We start from the raw sequence: 18,550 nt of genomic DNA on the forward strand, positions 1-18,550 counted from the left end.
ATCTATGGGTCTGTTCCTGTAGGAAGACTATGTGGATAGGGAATTGTGGAGTTAATGTTAGAGCCCAGGGTTCCTTTCTCCAAGTTTCCCTGTTGATAATAAGGTCCAGATATCACTCCCAAGGAGTTCCGTTTCCTTCCATACCGGCCTCTCAGCTCTTGCTTAACAGGCTCCTTTATTCTCCACCTAACTTGCCATGTCATGCTTTTCTTCTTTTTTTTTTTTTAAACCAAATCCTATCTTAGGGATCTTTTCCTTATTCTTTTCCAGACCTCCTTACTCCTGGCCCTCTCCTCTCTCTAGGTCAAATCATAACTTGCTCTTTTTGGAGACCCCAGCATACTAATGTCTAACCCAGTGGTTTTCAACAGGGGGATATTTGTCCCCCTCAAGGGATACTGGGCAGTGCTTGGAGACATTTAAAAAAATATCTTTTTGGCTACTTGAGTGGTATGTGGGATCCTAGTTCCCCGACCAGGGATCAAACCCACGCCCCCTGCGTTGAAAGCTCGGAGTCTTAACTGCTGGACCACCAGAGAAGTCCCTGGAGGCATTTTTGACTGTCATAACTGCGGGTTACTATTGGCATTTGATGGGAAGAGGCCAGATATGCTGTTAAATATCCTACCACGCACAAGTCAGCCCTCCCTGAGAGGGAATTATCCAGCCCACAATGTCAGCAGTGCCAAAGTGAAGCAGCCCTACCTTAAGCCTATGCCTGGGGAGGCTGCGTCTGACTCCTGACCGGCTCTTTGTAGTTAGAGCAGTTGTGCCAGGCCAATCAAGGCTGTATTGCTTTGAATTTGTGGTGAATGACTTGACAATCCATGGCTTTGTGGGCTACATGGAGGGGAGTGGCTTCCTGCCACACAGCCAAAGGATAGGGCTTTGAACCTCTTTAGAATTCCACGGAGACTGAATTATAGTTGCCAGGATCTCAGTGTGGGACGTCAAACCCAACAACGGGTGGGTCACAGCCTCACCCACATGCTGGCCTGAGGCTTCAGTGGAGTGCTGGAGTGACAGGCGTCATGATGATGGTGGTGATGGTTTCTTTCCCTGAATACTGGCACTCTATTGCTTGTCCAGCGTGGGCTCCCTGGTGCTTATGTTTTTATTGCTGGGTTTTGTGGCTGTGATTCTCATGTGTGTGCTTTGCAAATGACCTGGTTCAGTACAACTTGGATGAGATAATGACTGACCAGGGTGACAATAGCTGGAAAACTATCTATACAGATGTCTTCCGCTTTCCTCCACACTGTGGTCGGCTCTGTGCTGAGTTTGGCCTGGGTGCCCAGAAGTGTGGGGCATTGATTTCCCGATGTTGGCACTGGTGAAACGATGAGAATTTTTAATTAAAATTTTTGGCTCTACTGGGTCTTCATTGCTTTGTGTGGGCTTTCTATAGTTGCGGCGAGTGAGGGCTACTCCCTAATGGCTGTACGCTGGGCTTCTCATTGCAGTGGCTTCGCTTTCAGAGCACGGATTCTAGGGCGCCTGGGCTTCAGTGGTTGCGGTACATGAGATTAATTGCCCCTCAACATGTGGAATCTTCCTGGACCACAGATCAAACCTGTGTCCCCTGCATTGGCAGGCAGATTCTTTGTTGTTGTTATTTATTTACTTTGGCAGGCAGAGTATTAACCACTGGACCACCAGGGTAGACCAGTGATGAGAATTAAGAATTTCTCTCAAGGGGTAGAAGTAAGTAGGTAGTTGGTTCAGAAAAGACTTGTGGATCTTCTTTTCCACCCAAGATGAAGGGCAGACCTAAGACCATCACTCCAGCAGTGACAAGTGTTATTTTATTTTAGGTTTTCTGTACCAAAGAACTGAGTGAGACCATTTTGCTGGAATCCTGGCTCTGGGAGAATTGGGCTAATTCCTCTGAAATTGCTGGAGGCAGGACATGTGACCTAACAAACTTTCCACTGCTACCCTGAGGCATTCTTACCAGGGTGCTGTATGGCTTGTTGTGTGTATCGTCAGGGGGCCATTAGCTTGATGCCATGTGGTTGTAGGTCCCAGTCTGCTGCTTCTCTGGCTACACATTCAGCCATCTCTTTTGGCAGATGGTAGGCCAGCGTTGGGTGTGGTTCCTCAATCTCTCCATTCATCAGGCTCTTCTCTGATGAGGATTTCTGGTTCCCTGGTGGGGTAGGCCTTGATGTAGGAACTTAGAAATGTCATAGAACCTGGAAGAGAGTCAGGGTGAGTCTTCCTGTCTGGACCCTCACATGCCTGCTGGCTTGTCCAGGATCCACCATCCATCCAATATCTTGTTCTTTTATTAAAAAAAAAGTTTTTGGCCATGCTGCGTGGCATATGGGATTGAACCCATGCCCCCTACAGCACAAGTGTGGAGTCTTAACCTCTGGATTGTCAAGGAAGTCCCCAATGTTTTATTATTTAAAAAAAAAAAATTTATGTCGATCTATTTATTTGACTGTGCCAGGTCTCAGTCGGGGCACGCGGGATTTTTTTTTTAGTTGTGGCATGCAAACTCTTGTTGCAGCATGTGCGATCTAGTTTCCTGACCAGGGATGGAACCCATGTCCCCTGCACTGCAAGGTGAATTCTTAACTGCTGGACCACCGAGGAAGTCCCTCCCTAGCTCATTTTTAAATAAAATTTTTATAATAGTTGTAGGTTTATAGAAAAGTTGCAAAGGTAGAGAATTTCCATATACCCACATGCAGTTTCCCCTATTATTAACATTTTATGGTACACTTGTCATATTAATGAAACAATGTGCTATGCTGTGCTAAGTTGCTTCAGTCATGTCCGACTCTTTGTGACTTACGGACTGTAGCCCGCCAGGCTCCTCTGTCCATGGTATTCTCCAGACAAGACTCCTGGAGTGGGTTGCCATGCCCTTCTCCAGGGGATCTTCCCAACCCAGGGATCAAACCCACGTCTCTTATGTCTTCTGTATGGGCAGGCAGGTTCCTTACCACTAGCGCCACCTAGCAAACTCCAATGAACCAATACTAACATATTTTAGATAAAGTTCATACTTCATCTAGATTGCCTTAGTTTTTACCCTATGTTCTAAGATGCCGTCCAGAGTAATCACATTTCTTCATGTTTCTCAGGCTCTTATTAGATATGAGAGTTTCTCAGACTTTTCTCGTTTTTGATGACCTTGACAGCTGAGGACTCAAGACACTTTGTAGAATGTTTTCACCTGGGGTTTGTCTGAAGTTTTTCTCATGATAAGACTGGGGTTATGGCCTTGGGGGATAAAGGCCACAGACAGAGGCAAAGTACCGCTGCCGTCACATCATATCAAGGGCATCTACTCTCAACATGTTGAATCACTGGTGATGTTGGCCATCGCCTGGCTGAGGTAGTATCTGTCCGGCTTCTCCACTATAAAGTCCCCCAACCCGTCCCATTTCTGTACTGTGGTTTTTGGAAGGAAGTCATAATGTACAGCCAATATAGTATCCTTTTTAACACATCAGATCTTGCCTTTCCTCTTATAAATGCTCACTTAGCAGAGGCATTAATTTCTACTGAGTCCATATTTTTCCAAACATTTAATTTTAATGTTCTTTACACCAATACCAAGCATTTATATAGCAAAGATGAATTTTAAAAAGGCATGATTTGAGAGACTAGTTTTCCTAAAACTTCCGAGAACTCAAAACTAGTGTCTTAAGAAGGCCTTTAAATACCATAATAGCCATTTTTAGGAAAAACTTAAAACCATATGCCACTTTAAGACCAACAGAATTATTCTGAATGCTTCCCTTTGTCTCAAGGCAAGTTATTAGAAGAAATAGGATCATTTCAGTTCTCTTTAGAAAGCTTATTTTAAGAAGAGTCTTGGATCTTAAATATAATTTCCTCACGACTCTTTGAAGTTCCAAAAAGGGAAGCATGATTGTTAATGTTATATTTGTCCCTTTGTCATAGACAGGGCTATTTTCAGACTAGATAGAATGATCTGTGCTTCGTGCAGACTTCACAGTACATTGAGGGCTGTGGAAGAATCACCCTGAGTGCACACGTGGCCATGTAATAGGACTTGAAACATGATGTTACCCTTATGTAGTACTGAAGACCATCTGAAGTTTTCTATTTTCGCTCTTATGACCTACTTATTAGAACCATGACTTGTTTGATGCTGAGTTTCTGGACATGAGTAGTTATTAAGAGAAAATACGACTTTTTTTTTTTTTTTTGAACAAAATGGTTCCAGGAATACATTGTAGGGGAAAAGGAAAAGTGTTTAAAATATATTGTTAAAATGCTCCCTGTGTTGAGAAACCTTTGTGCAATCCCTGACTTCATAATAAATAGGACATTTTGTGAGGAAGTTCCATTATTCTCCTTTTGCCCTTTTCCCTTTGATCGAATGCCACGGTCATATACGTGACTGGCCACATGCCATAAGAGTCCCCAATGTCCACTCTTGAGGACAGTGTTCCATCTCTGAGTGACTCTCACCAGCTCCAACTTAGCCACCTTATTTTTACCCATGAGCATTTTGAAAAAGAAGAGTAATGAGGGAAGGAACCTTATAAGATATTGAAACAACTGATGAAGCAAAATAATTAAGATAATGATGTATTGGTGGAGATACAGACCGATAAATAGAGATTCAAGAAAGAACCAATTCAAATGGAATTTGACACATGATAAAGGTAGCATTTCAAAATAGCTGGGGAAAGATAGTTATTTACTAGACAGTGTTGAGAGGTGGTGGGAGGGAGAAACATGGATCTTGACCTAATTCCTTACATTATATTGAATTCCACTTGGATCCAAAATTTAAACTTAATAAAATTAAACCATAAGATACTATTATAAAGAGTTAGCATTTTAACAGTTCCAGAATGGAAAAAGTATAAAATTATGCAAAATTTAGAAGCTAAAAATCAAAAATGCAGTAACCTCTGTTTGATTTAAAGACACACACATGCATGCACCCGCACCAACTCAAAAGACAAATGCCAAATCTGAAAGACTCTCTGCAACCATTTCATACACGAAGGGCTAACATTTTCAGAGAGTACAGATGTTCTTTGAGTGGGGAAAATAAAACAAAAGGCAAAAAACGTAGGAAGAGATGCCTAACCTTACTCATAATCAAATGTGAATCATTTCTGTCCCACTAGGCAATGGCACCCCACTCCAGTACTTTTGCCTGGAAAATCCCATGGATGGAGGAGCCTGGTAGGCTGCAGTCCATGGGGTCACTAAGAGTCAAACACGGCTGAGCGACTTCGCTTTCACTTTTCACTTTCATGCATTGGAGAAGGAAATGGCAACCCACTCCAGTGTTCTTGCCTGGAGAATCCCAGGGACGGGGGAGCCTGGTGGCTGCCATCTATGGGGTCACACAGAGTCGGACACGACTGAAGTGACTTAGCATAGCATAGGCTAAAAACAATGAAAATTCTGAAGGTGAGACATTCAAGGCCACCAGGACCAGGCACCTTCTTTAGGTTCACTGTGCCCTCTTTTGCATGTGGCAGTCTTCCTCCACGTGCTTATAGAAGGGCTGCTGTACCTCCATCACGACCAGGATCCAGCAGAAACAAGGGGGCGGGTAGGGAAAAGGCCAAAGGTTCTTGCTCCAGAGTCTGCTCCCTGTCACATGTTTTTCTTGGAAGCCCAATTCTGATCCCATCTCCTTTGCTAGAACTGTCCTGGGGCTGCCTGGAAGGATGGGGAAGTGATTTTTTTTAAATTTTTATACTAAAAAGTATACCACTTAGGGATTTTCACTAGGCGAACATGCCTGTCTGACCAGCACCCAGATCAAGAAACAGTGGCTCCTTGCCACTGCCCACATGCTCTCTCCCAGTCACTAGAGAAGGTGAGCATTTCTAATGGGCACTTTCTCACTGTGGCCAAAATTGGGTTAAGAAAGAACAAGAGAATATCAGAGACCAGCAGTCGGTTATACCCTTCACTTTTTATATTTGCTCCAAAGGCACTCTTATCATCGATTTGCTCAAATCTTTCATTCTCAGTCCGAGAAATTTTATATTTTAAGAGACAATGGCTGAAATTTACATTTCCTGTAATTTCATATGAGCCTGGGACCAGGAACACCTGGTCTGAATGGGAACTTTCTGCAGTCATAGATTCATAGGCAGCTGCATTGAGATGGTCCCTGGGGGACACTGACCAGGTCTGAGTTTTGAGGTGTCCGTGAATACAGAGACATCCTGGAGAATCCGTCCCATGAATGGGATGAACATGAGAACATTCACAATTCATACACATTTTTTAAGCAGTGAGAAAACCCACAAATAAGATAGGTATGGCCAAATCTTAGAACAGAATTCAGAATTTATTCCTTATTACAGTGCACTTCTTGGAGAAAACATCTTTGTTATGAAACAGAGGCCACTTTTCTCCTGGCACCCCGCCTCCCTAACGTTCATCTTGGAGAGAATCCGTTTGCAGGAGGCATCCGGCAGCATCCTGATACCAGCTAATTCACATGCAGCAGAAACTCTACAAATGCCGTAACTGTAAGGGCTTTCGGGAAAAGCAAAGCTCATTCAACGTCAGAGAATTCACACTGGAGAAAGACCACATGCGCGTCAGAGCTGTGAAAGCGCTTTTAGACAGTGCTCAGAGCTAATTAGACATCTGGGATTTCAGAGTGGATAGGAGCCCTGGGAGCAGAAGGGATGAGGAAGAACCTTCAATCAGAGTTCCAGCCTTGGACAATGTGGGCTGATTCACCAGGACAGGAAGCAGGCGTGTGTGTGAATGGGGGAGGCCGCCGGGGGGAGGCGTGGGGGCACACTGAACTCATTCACGCTGGAGAGCGGCCTGTGAGTGGAACCAACGTGGAGCATCATCTTTGGAGAATTTACAGGAAAGAAACACTCTTATTGGAAAGATTGTGGGAGAGCTTTTAGCCAGTAATCAGGCTAATTCATTCTGGAGAAAAGCCTTGATTGTGGAGAATGAGGAAAAGCCTTCAGTTCTTTTCCTTATTGGATTTCAGAGAATCTTTAGTGATGTATGGGGTAACTTTGAGGAGGGGAGGGGGTTCAGGGTTTATTGTCAATTAAAGCATGAATTGCATTAAGTAGGGGCTTAAACTTTATTGCTTCTTCCACTGCAACCAAGATTTCCATTTCTTTCCATTTCCATTTCTTTCTCTGTCCATAGTATATATATATATATAAAATTATATATATATATATTATATATATATAATGACTTAGGAAGATAAGCTTACAAACTTGCTTTTATAAGCTTAACTTCTATTCCTGGTAGGTATTCAGTCCAACTTTGCTGAATGAATGAAGTAATACAACAGGCAAACCGAGTCAGCCTAGTCTGAACCTTCAAGGGCAGGACTCCATAAATTGTGGAGGGTGTGAAAGGACTGTGTTGAGGGGGCGAGGCTTACTGGCAGGATCTGGAGGTTGCAAATTCTACCCTAATTGCAACACATTGGTGTTCGGCCCCCATTAGCTTGAGGAACTTCTATGGGCCACCTCTCTTTACTGCCGAAGACTATTTTGAGTTGGGAAAGGGCAGGGCAATTTTTCTCCAGTTCTGAATGCATCTGACAGCTACATGAGGAGGATACCGGTTTCACTTTATATTTAAAGTTAGACATTTAAAGAGGAAGGGCTAGAGTTCCTAAGTTCAATTCTTCTTTTCATGAAGCAAGGGTCAGGCACATTTTCTTGTGTTGAAGCAACACAAAAACCACATTATGTGATGAAAATTGGATCAGAAGAAAGCTTCATCTAGTCCTTATCCACCGACTGCGTTTTCACCTCCCAACCAAACTCCTTATCCCTCGCCTAGGATTCTAAGTCTTCTAGGAGACATCCTTGCTTGCCACTATATCCATTCCCCAATTGAGGAAGAAGCAATTCAGGTCCTGTGCGTTTCTGGCTCCTGGCTTTGCTCAGAGAAGATGGGAAGGAAAGCTAAAGAAAGAAGGGCCAGGTGGCAAAGGGACAAGGCATGGAGAAAGCGGGAAGTGGCCTCAAGTCAGGGCACCGTGTTCCCCAAAGGATATGAAATGTCACTTAGGCTGGCTGGAGAGTAACTACAAAGCCTAGTTTTCCATCAGTTAAGCTCTAGCTGCCATACATTTCCTTCACCTAGTATATGGGGCTCATAAAACCCTGCTGTGTGACACCGGCCTCCTCCAGAATTCACCCAACCTAACTCACCATTTGTCAATTCCAACTTGCTTCTCCTTCTGCCATGGCCTTCTGGTCCATGCTCAGGCTCTGCCTCCAGGGACTAACACTCACCTCCCCACCCCACCCCCACCCCCACCCCCACCCCCACCGATTCCACGCTGATTTGTTCTAAAGTTCCTCATGGAGCCCCAATTTAGAAGACCCAGGCTCATGCATCTGGAACTGTCCTGAATCTTTCTTTCCTCATCAGTGCCCGGTAGGCTCCAGGAATCGGAACTAAGTGTACAAGCTGCTTGCCTGTGTGGGCTATGACCAATCTTGACCTGTATTTCCTACCACACAATTAAGGTTTCCAGTGTCTAAATTGGGCTGATTTTCCATTTGGAGCTGTACCAAGAGCCGTGGGGGCTCTAAGGAGTTGATGACTGGGAAGTTCGGAGGAGTGTTGTATTGACTGGCTAAGAATGCCTTTTAGGCTGCAAATAGCAGAAATGTGCTTAGAAAATAAAGACGGTTCAATTTAAAGATCAGTAAGACTGGAAGTAGGCGGTTCCCGGATAGGTATGGTGGCTCAACGGTATCATCGAGGACCTAGGCTTTGTCTGTCTACTCGGCCAACCTTGCTATGTTGGCTTTCTCCCTTAGTTTCGTTGCCACCTGGTCTCAAAATGGCTGCCACAGCTCCAAATATCACATCTCAAACATCCCTGTTCAAAGCAGGAGGAAGAGATGGGCCTCTTCATTCTCCTTTTATCAGAAAGCAAAATCTTCCCAGAAGGTCCCCCAGCCATTTCCCCATAAGTTATGTTGGCAGAACTGTCACATGCCCAATTCTGAGCCAACAGACAGCAGAGGGACTAAGTAAGGAGCCTGCTGCCTCACATGGGTGAGGCAGGCCTGGCGAGCCTTGGAGAGGCTCTAGGACTGGCTCCTCTCTCTGCCTTTCCTGGAGTTCTGCCTCTAATCTCGACATCCTTTATCTTCTTCCCAAAGAGGCTCATTAATCCCCCAATGATAAGTATTGTTTTGCCTTTCTTCAATCTCCAAGCTTCCATCTCAGTGTACTTCCGGCCAGCACCTGGCCCTACTTGCCCTCATGACCTCCTGTCACACACTGCCCATGCAGCCTGATTTGGAGGTTCAAATTTCCTAAAAGAGGTATCTGCCTGGCCTGACTGGCTTTCCAAACATTCCCTGAGTCAGGGGACTTCACAAGTTGTTGACCAGTGTACACAGATCCTGGATCATTGACCTGCCTGAGTGTGTGAGTGTGTGTGTGTGTGGTGTGAGGAGGACAGAGGCAGAGTCATGTGATACAACACAGCCAGCTGGACTGAAGGAGGTGGGTATGGGAGTGGGGCAGGACAGAGGGTGTGGGAGGTGGCTCCTGGAGCCCAGGGCAACAAGATGAGGAAATTAGGCCAGTCTACTAGAGAGACGCCAGGCGGACACAGGAGGGAAAAGGCCATTTTGCACATTTCAGTCCCTTTTCAGTGGATGCCAAGTGGAGAAGAGAGGAATCCGGCTGGCAGATGAACCAAGGCCCTTGACCTGTGGCTGCAGCTGAACCTGCCCAGCTGGCTCCAGCTGTTCAGGTCACTCACTCTGAGGGCCTGTTACTTGACTTACAGAATGAACAGCATAATCAGTTTCTTAAGTCTGCCCTGCCTCGAAATATCCCCCGAATTCCCACAGGAGAGATTCCAGGGACTGCTAGTAGGAAGCCGGGCTCTCTCATGAACATGGCTTTAATAGGGCCTGGCAGCATCTGGTACCCACTGGACTTGGAACTTAGAAACCATTTTGTGGCTTTGGCAGGCCACAGAAGAGACGGGAGAAGCAGGACTAACTCAACATGATACCACGTAACAGGGACAGAAAACAGACTGGTGATTCCAGCAAAGGGAATGAAAAATCCCACAACGCGAAAATGAGAACATTCGTGGAAGACTGGATTCTAAGCCTCGCTCCTCTACTTCTTAGTTGCATGACCTTGGGAAAGTTATTGCACCTCTCCAGGTCTTAGTTTCTTCATTTTTAACGTGAGGATAGAAACATTCCATTTCAAGCGTTGTTGGGAGGATTAAATGAGACCCTGTGTGTGAGGCACTAAATGCATGTGAGTGACTGTTGTCATCAGAGCCTATCACACACTCAGGTGGGGCCGAGCCCCAGGGGAGAGCCCACTGGACGGCGCCCATTGAAAGAGCTGGCGTGGCGTGGCGGTTCTGATGGGGAGCTCCACTGGGGCCCCCCACGATGGTGAGTGGGGCTGGGGGTGACTTTGCACCCCATGAAGCACTTGACAGCTTTCCTTCTAGTTTCTTGAACGATTTCCTAGAGGCCTTTGGAACAGCCTTCACCCAGCCCCCCAGGAGTTAAAGAGTCTCTAACCTCGCTGAGCTTACAGTCCCTGTCCCTCCAATCCCCTCTCCCCCAACAGCCTTCCCTGGTTTAGCCATTTCAAACTCCTCTGCCTGTTTCTATCACTTCCTACTCGATTTGTTCCTGGGATAAGCCCTTCGAGGAGTGATCTGGAGGGTATCTGAAGATCCACTGTAAGTGACGTTCCAGCTCTAAACTCCCAGGACAGGAGCACAGAAACCCAGTGACCAGCTGTCCTCCTGCCCAGAGACCGCCATGTGAGCTTGCGAGCCTCTGGTAAGCAGGCAAAGAGGCGGCTAGCAAGGACCCTCCCTTTTTCTCCTTAACGCTCCACGATCTACTCATCCTTTCACCGGGTTCAAGGCTTTACTGGGTTCAAGGTTCAGCTGTTCAGAAGCAGCCTTGGCTTTCTGGGAAACGCAGTTCTGATGGGCAATGCCACATCTAGGGACTAGCTCTTATCATCACCACCTCCAACATTTCTAACTTAATAGATTTTAAAGACATTTAGAAGAGCACGCCATGGCTATATAAATCCATGGATATATACACAGAGTCTGTCCCTGTGTTTTGTTTTTTTTTTTTTTGTAGGGGAGATAGAGATTTTGCAGTTAACAAAAGACAAGAGATGTTCCTGGATTTTGTGCTTGGGACCCAGAACTCTGCTCTATAGCAAAGGATGATGCCTTTGTGGTGGTCAGCACAGGTGGGGCCTTTCAGTACAGTCGTTAACATCTGTTTTCCTGTTACCTCCTTGCTGGTAACTCTGGTTGCTGGCAACTACAGGAGCGCCCAGTGTTGGATGAACACCTGCTACGTGCCAGGTGTTAATTGAGGCACTATGAATACAGAGATGCTTCAGACATAGGTCTTGCTCTCAAAGAGCTCCAAGTTCATCTTGGGGGTGGACCCTGAGCCAGCCCTCCTTAACCGGGAAACTGGCCAGCTCTCCAACATACTAATTTCTTGCTTGTTCCCTGCCTCCCCAATCAAGGTCACTCCCAAGGTTAGCACAACACATGACAGCCAGCAATGCCTCCCAGACAGAGCCAAGGGCCTCTGCCACCTTATGGACATCAGGGCTAATCCTGCTTTCAGGTCGGGGTGGGGGAAGAGGTGGCAATAAAGATGAGATCACCTTCTTCCTGTGTGACTCGGAAGAGAATGGCCGACAACCATCCCCGAGAAGGCAGGTCATGTCTTCAGGCTGGGGTAAGCGTGTCTCCATGCGTGATGACCCTGAGCCACAAATCCATCTGTCTGCGTCCATAGCTGTATGCAGTCACCGATCCCCACGTCATCCCGAGTCCCTCGGTGCTCGGTGTCCCTTGGTGCTGTGAGTCCAAGGGACATGGGGTGGTTCTTCCTCAAAGAGCTTTACATCTGTCTGAGGATAAAAATGCATGAGAAGGTCAGGAAGGATCAGAGCGTTGCAGGATGCAAGATGGGGCTCAGGGGCAGTGGACCCAGTGAACAGAGTGCAGGCTGGGAGCCCAACTACAGGCCCATAGGGTCTCATGAAGCCTTCATGGGAGAGGTGGGCTCTGGGCCATGTTTGGCGGGTGGGAAGCACTCCTGGGGGAGCTCCTCCTGAGCCAGGACAGTGGGTGCTCCAAACACAGTGCCTTTATTGCCCCCTTGGGAAACAGGATCCAACCAGTGGTTCCTCTTCTGGCTGCTGTCATCCCAACAGCCAGAGGCTCAAGGGTTCGTGCAGGCACAGAGCTACAGAGCTCGGTTTGCCTGAACAGGGGTGCCTGTGATACTCTTATTTCCGATGGTGTCATCACGGTGTGAGGCCAGGGCCACGGGCGCGCTGTCAGCGCCTACGCCCAGCCACTCTGCCAGAGCAGCACGGTGAGGGCCGTGCTGGGGGGACCGCCACTCCTCAGAGGCCAGGATCTGGAGCCTTTACATGGAAGATAGCACTCTGGGGCGCCACAGACTCTCAGCCTGGCACAACACACGTGGCCAGACACTTGCATCCTATTCTGGCAGAGGAATCAAAGGATTCATACGGCAGAGGAACTCTTTGAACATTCTGAATACGGGGAAATTTCCATTCATCTCATAATTCATACTAGAGAGATTCCCCCATGAATGGCATCAATGTAGGAAAATCCTCCGAGCGAGGCAGCAGCATCAGAGAACTCAAGGGGGAGGGCCGGGGGCACGGGACGCAGAGAGAGAGTTAACAAAGAGCTCAGCCTGGAGCCCAACACACCGAAAAACCTGCATCTTCATTAGCGCAGTGGCGCTTTGAGAAAGCACAACTTGGCCGAGCCATTCTGGAGTACAGGTGCTGAATCGGGGGTGATGATCATTTCAGGAGAAATCAGCCCTCATTCATCACCCGAGGGTTCGGGCTGGAGAGAGGGCAGATGCTCATTGTGAATGAGGGGGACTCTTGGGAGTCCTCTGGCCTTGGGAAACTGGGAGGCCATGCGGGGCCCCTGGGAGGTCAGAAAGACCTCAGAGCACAAGTCGTATAAAATGGTCATGGAAGAGAAAAGCACGGTGAAAGGGCCAATTTAGATAACGCTTTTGTTGGAACTTGGACTTTCAGCACCTGTAAGGGAACGACAGGCTTGGGCTGGAAGGAACGCAAACAGCCTGTGGGGGAGTCCGGTTCGGTGACAAGGTCATGCACCAGCCACCCCTGGGGTCCGCTTGCCCTTGGGGGACCTGGGGCCTTGCAGGAGACAAGCATAGGGGCTCCCGAGCTCTCAGCAGTATACTTCCCCACAGGGCCTCCATGTCCATGTTTCTTCACGGTCCCGCCTCCTTCCTCTTCCAGCAGGCAGGTAAATCCTGTCCTTGTGTCTGCCATGTGCCCACCTGACTCTGGTGTTGCCCAGGGGACAGGAGGCCACCTGCCCACGAAGAGGCCGGTGACCACCATTACCTTTGACACCTCACGAATATGCCCCAGGGATACTGCTGTGACTGGACCATTCATCCATCCATCCAACAAATATCTTTCGAGCATCTCCTCAACTCTGTAGCTGGCACATTGTGCTGGGATCAAGGACAGGGAAAAAGGAAGTGTCAGTCACAAGGGGCTTGGGCTACCCAGGGAAAGAGGGGAATGAGGAAAACAGGAGCACCGTCGAGACTGCAGGGGTGTCTGTGTCCTGGGTTTCAGACAGGGCTTTGGAGAGTGTGCTGGGGAGGGAGGGAGGAATAACTCTGATCTAATGACTGCCTCCCACACGACAGGCTACCATGAGCTTAACTGAACCCCCTGCCTGTATGGCACCCGTGATCTCTACTTTGTAAAGAAAATAAGATGAGTGCACAGCTAGCAAGCGGCACAACCGGTCTAGGTCTGTCTCACTCCTGATGCCACTGTCTTTCCATCAGCACTGGGAGAGAAAGGGTCCTTTAGCACCACTGTTCCTTGGGTAATGTTTCCAGAGGCTTCCGGGAGAGTGAGAAGCCCTTGGCGAAACAGGAAGAAAGAGGACGGAGGGGGAGAAGGGGATTGGCTTTTGCAGACTCTAGTGGGCAGGGGAAGACATTCATTCATTCACTCCTGTGTTCATCCATTAGGAAAATCTTCACTGAGCCCTATGGAGGGCCAGGCGCTGTGCTTCGGTGCTGGGGACGCGAGCGAGCAAGATGGACACACTCTTGCCCTCATGGGACTTCTAGAAGGAGGCAGGCCATCCAACAGGCTACCTGTTTTGAAAGGGGGAGCACAGAGGAGAATCCTGACCTTGCCTCGCATCACTGAGGCTGACTTCTGGGAAAGGGCGACATGTCAGCGAAGACCTGAAAGATAAGCATCAACCTGGTGTGTGCTGGGGAGCGCCTTCCAGAGAACCACGATGGCAGGTCTGTGGGTGAGGGGCAGAGCAGAGCGGGAAGGAGCGCGTGTTCTGTATGTGAGGAGAACCGTGCCTGACGTGGAGGGAGGGAGGTGAGGAGGGCGGGAAGGAGGGGCCAGGTCATCCGGGGCTCCTAGAAGGAGCTCAGACCGGACCCTGCGAACAATAGGAAGCCGCGGAGAATGTTCGTCTTGGAGAGGCCCTGGGCAGTCTTAGTCCATCCCTTCCCTGGAAGCCCGGAGAGGGCTGTCCAAGGATTCGTCACGCCAGGGCAGAGATATAGAAGGTGTGTGAGTTCTGTCCTTTTCCTAACTAAGGAGGTTTTCCAAGAGGCGCCGCTAGCAGAGTGAGCGATAAAGCTCGGACTAAATGCCGGTGCCTTGATCCCAAGGAGGAAACCTTTGGTGCGTGAAGGGCGGACCTGAGGGTCCCACAGGATCTTCCGGGCAGACGTGCGTGGGTGGGCACTCCCCTCTTGTGGCCGAAGCGGGTACTGCACCCGTGTTCCCATACAGGCCCGCCTCTAGGTTCTCCCTGGGGAAGCCCCGGAAATGAGCCCGCGGCGGCTGCACAGAGCTGTGGACTCCGGGAGGTTTCCCACCTGAAACCTTGTTTGTTTGTTTTTGTTTTGTTTTTTAAATGAGAAACCTGAACGGTGGAGAAAACGTGTGTGTGTATATATATATATATATATATGCTTAAAATGTGTGTGTGTGTATATATACATATATATATATGCTTAGAAAGAAAACGCTAAGAAAGTGTTACCAGTGATTCTGGAATACGTGACTAATAATTTTTCAATGTGCTTATATGTAGTTTAAAACTTGGACGTGTACCACTTTTGTTGATAAGAGGGGAAAATATTATGTTGCTTTTAAAAAGAGCAGAAGTGACAGAAAAGTGCCCCAAGAGGGGGGCTGAAGTGGAGGCTAGGTGGCTGGTATGAGAGCCGAGTGGCCTGGTGATGAGCCACTGCCCTGGCAGCCCTGTGTCTTTCCGCAGCTGCAAAGCATCAGCGTGGCTGCTCACAGAGGCACGCGGGGACCAGGTTGCCTGGGGGCTGCCCTCCCGCCCGTTTCGGTCTAGCTGAGCCCTTCAGCTCACACAGACCTGGGCTCGGGGTTCCTGCCCCTCTGTCTTTGTCTCATGTGCTCGCCCTTCTCCCATCAGGGTATCACCCTTCCAGCCTGGTCTCACAATGGCCCTAACCGCCAGGTTCTGGGTGACCCGGAAGCATATTCCACAGGCTCACCCTAGATGATTCTCTGCTGTGTGAGCTCGCAGGATGAGGGCTGGGTCCGCTCAGAAACTACAGAGCCACACCTGTTGCATCCACGGGGTCTCTGCTAGGTTGCCTTTTCCCGCCGGGGGCAAGGAGCTCACCTGGCTGGCAGTTCTGGTCACTCTGGTCACCTTCCTGGTTCCTCTCTTCACTCTCCTGCTCGAAACTCTTCTCTGGGGCAGGCCAGCTGCTCAACCTCCCCTCTGGGAGGTTCCCCAGACTCCGGTCTATGGGACTGGATCTGGCGGGGGGCGGGGGGTGGGGGGGGGCCAAGGACACAGCCCCCACCATTACTGGGGTCATTCTTGACTGGAGAAGTCCCCAAGGAGCCTTAACTTGTGCCGTGGGAGAGTTATGTTTCTGATAAACTCTTCATGAGCTTCTTTAATTTCAGAAATGTTCTGAAATACACAAGTTTTTTGAAAAAAATCAAAGTACCTTGATTATGGAAATTTTCAATCCCACTAGAAAGAATACAATAATACAACAAACTCTCATGTTCCCATCACCCAACCTCTGTAGCTATTCATTTCCTGCCATTCCTGTTTCTAGCTCGCCCCACCATACTTTTGTGTGTGTGTAGTATTTTTTTTTCCTTTCAATATTTATTTGGCTGTGCTGGGTCTTAGCTGCAGCACGCAGGATCTTTGATCTTGATTGCAGCATGTGAGATTTGTTTTAGTTGCGGCATTCGAACTTAGGGATCTACTTCCCTGACCAGGGATTGAACTTGGGCCCCTTGCATTGGGATCCTGGTTTTAGCTACTGGGCCACTGGTAAATCCCTATGGAGTATTTTAAAAATAAATCTTAGACAGTATATCTTTTTTCCCCCTTCAGTATGTATCTCTAGTAGATTCGAACTAAATTACACTTGATGTTTTGGGGAGTATATATGATAACAGAATAGTAATCTCCTGGACACATCCCCATCTCCAGTAATTATATGGTGGTTTAGTCTTTAAGTCGCATCTGCCTCTTGTGACCCCATGGACCACATATGGCCTGCGAGGCTTCTCTGTCCATGGAATTCTCCAGGCAAGAATACTGGGGTGGGTAGCCACTTCCTTCTCCAGGGGATCTTCCCCACCCAGGAACTGAACCCTGGTCTGCATTGCAGGCAAATTCTTTACCAACTGAGCTAGAAGGGAAGTAACCATGCCAATCTTTCATCTACTCTCCCCTACCCCACCACATTGCATGTTTTTCAAGCAAATCTCAGGCATCATTTCACTCATAAGATCTGCAGTATGTGTCTTTTTCTTTGTAAAGCATAAACCCCAATACCATTATCACAACTAAAATTTTTAAACAGTAATTCCTTAATATCATTCATGTTCACATTTCCTTGATTTAAAAAAAAAAAAAAATCCTCAATTGGTTGTCAGAATCATGACCCAAATAAGGTCTACAGGTTGCATTTAGTTGACAGGTCTCTTCAGGTTCACTTCCCTCATAAATTCTTTTTTTCCTTTTTATCTTGTAATTTGTTCAAGTATTTCAGCAGTTTGTCCTTAGTGCGAAGTGACACTTAACAAACGCTCGGGCGTCAACTCTGTGCCAGGCACTGTGCTTGTGTTGGAAATAAAGGCGTGAGCAGATCTGGGGGAAATCACTTGACACTCTCTGGACTTGGGTACCTCCTTCTCTAACAGTAAAGAGGATTGGACTAGATGCCCTCTAAAGGCTCCAATCTGATCCACTCGGATCCCCCTCTCATCACTATGATCCACTGTGTGAGTCTACGCAAATCTCAGCCGAACTTATTCCCAGGGGGGCCACCCACCTGCCTGGGTGATCAGAGGCCAAAGTGACGGCGGGACGCCGTCGCCCGGACGCCGCAAAATCGTTCTGCCCGGAGTGGCCGGCGGTATAACGGCAACCCCTCTGACCTCGAGCACCGGCCGGTCCTGCCCAACTACACTTCCCACAGTCCTCTGCGGCCAGCCGGTTACCACGGAGACAGGCTGGGCTCGTCGGTTCCGCAACCGTCTGGGGCCTGCCTGCGGTGATCGTGGGCAGATGAGCCTCCACTCCCCATGGCTTCCAAACGGGACGGTCACGCGCCCCCGCCCCTTGGTTCTGGTGCCCGAGGAGGCCGAGCCATTTGGCTGGGCCGGGGCCGTTGGGAGGCTGAACTACATTTCCCAGGAGTCTCGGGCACACCCCACTTCCGGTCGCGGGCTGCCGAAAAGATAACAAGGAGTTGTCAAGGAGACCGGTCCGGGGGTATTTGGGCCCCTCAAATTCGTGGACAGAGAAGCTGGAGACAGAGAAGGACAAAAGAAAGGAGGATGGGAAAGCTGGTTATAAAGCAACATAAGGTACACTCCGTCCTGTTTACCTTTTTAGTGTCCACGGATGCTCAGGGTCAACGCGAGCGTCGCACAGCCCTCTGGGAAATGTAGGCGGTGCTGCCCTAAGGACTATGGGAAACGTAGTCATTGATTAACAGCCACTACCTGGAGCACGGTCGCAAAGAGTCGGACGACTGAGCGACTGAACTGAACTGAACTGAACCTGGAGCACCTACAGTCGAGGGTGTGGGATTGAATCCTCCCTGTTTCTCCCGTTTCCGCTCAAACACAATGTTTGTCTGCCCAATACTTACAGAATCTTTCCCTTTCTCTACGTGCCAACCCTCAGTGCTGTATTTTAGACACACCCTTAAGTCTATTCTCCGCGCGGCCACCAAAGTAATTGTCCCCGCTCTGCTTAGGGCTCTTACACAGCTAATAGAATCAAGTCCGTGTGAACCGGCTGGCATGATATATTTGGCCTCTCACCTATTGTTTCCCACAAGTCTCCTCATAGATAAGAATCTTCTCTTTAGATTGTTCATCTCATTTGTGTGGATATCTTAACGCCATTGCTTTTTTTTTTTTTTTTAATGCAGAGCGCAACTTC

At 48.3% G+C, this 18,550-nt stretch overlaps 1 long non-coding RNA gene across 1 annotated transcript; it reads right to left on the reverse strand.

Annotated features, from left to right (window-relative positions):
* Window positions 1-6,291: 6,291 nt before the first annotated feature.
* On the reverse strand, window positions 6,292-18,459 carry LOC113883716. Its single transcript, XR_003508717.1, has 3 exons — window positions 17,430-18,459; window positions 15,746-16,045; window positions 6,292-11,916 (listed from the first exon to the last, which is right to left on the reverse strand). It is a non-coding gene; the product is annotated as an uncharacterized LOC113883716 (long non-coding RNA).
* Window positions 18,460-18,550: the final 91 nt, after the last annotated feature.

Source organism: Bos indicus x Bos taurus, chromosome 25 (assembly GCF_003369695.1).
Source record: "Bos indicus x Bos taurus breed Angus x Brahman F1 hybrid chromosome 25, Bos_hybrid_MaternalHap_v2.0, whole genome shotgun sequence".
Classification (NCBI taxonomy): domain Eukaryota; kingdom Metazoa; phylum Chordata; class Mammalia; order Artiodactyla; family Bovidae; genus Bos; species Bos indicus x Bos taurus.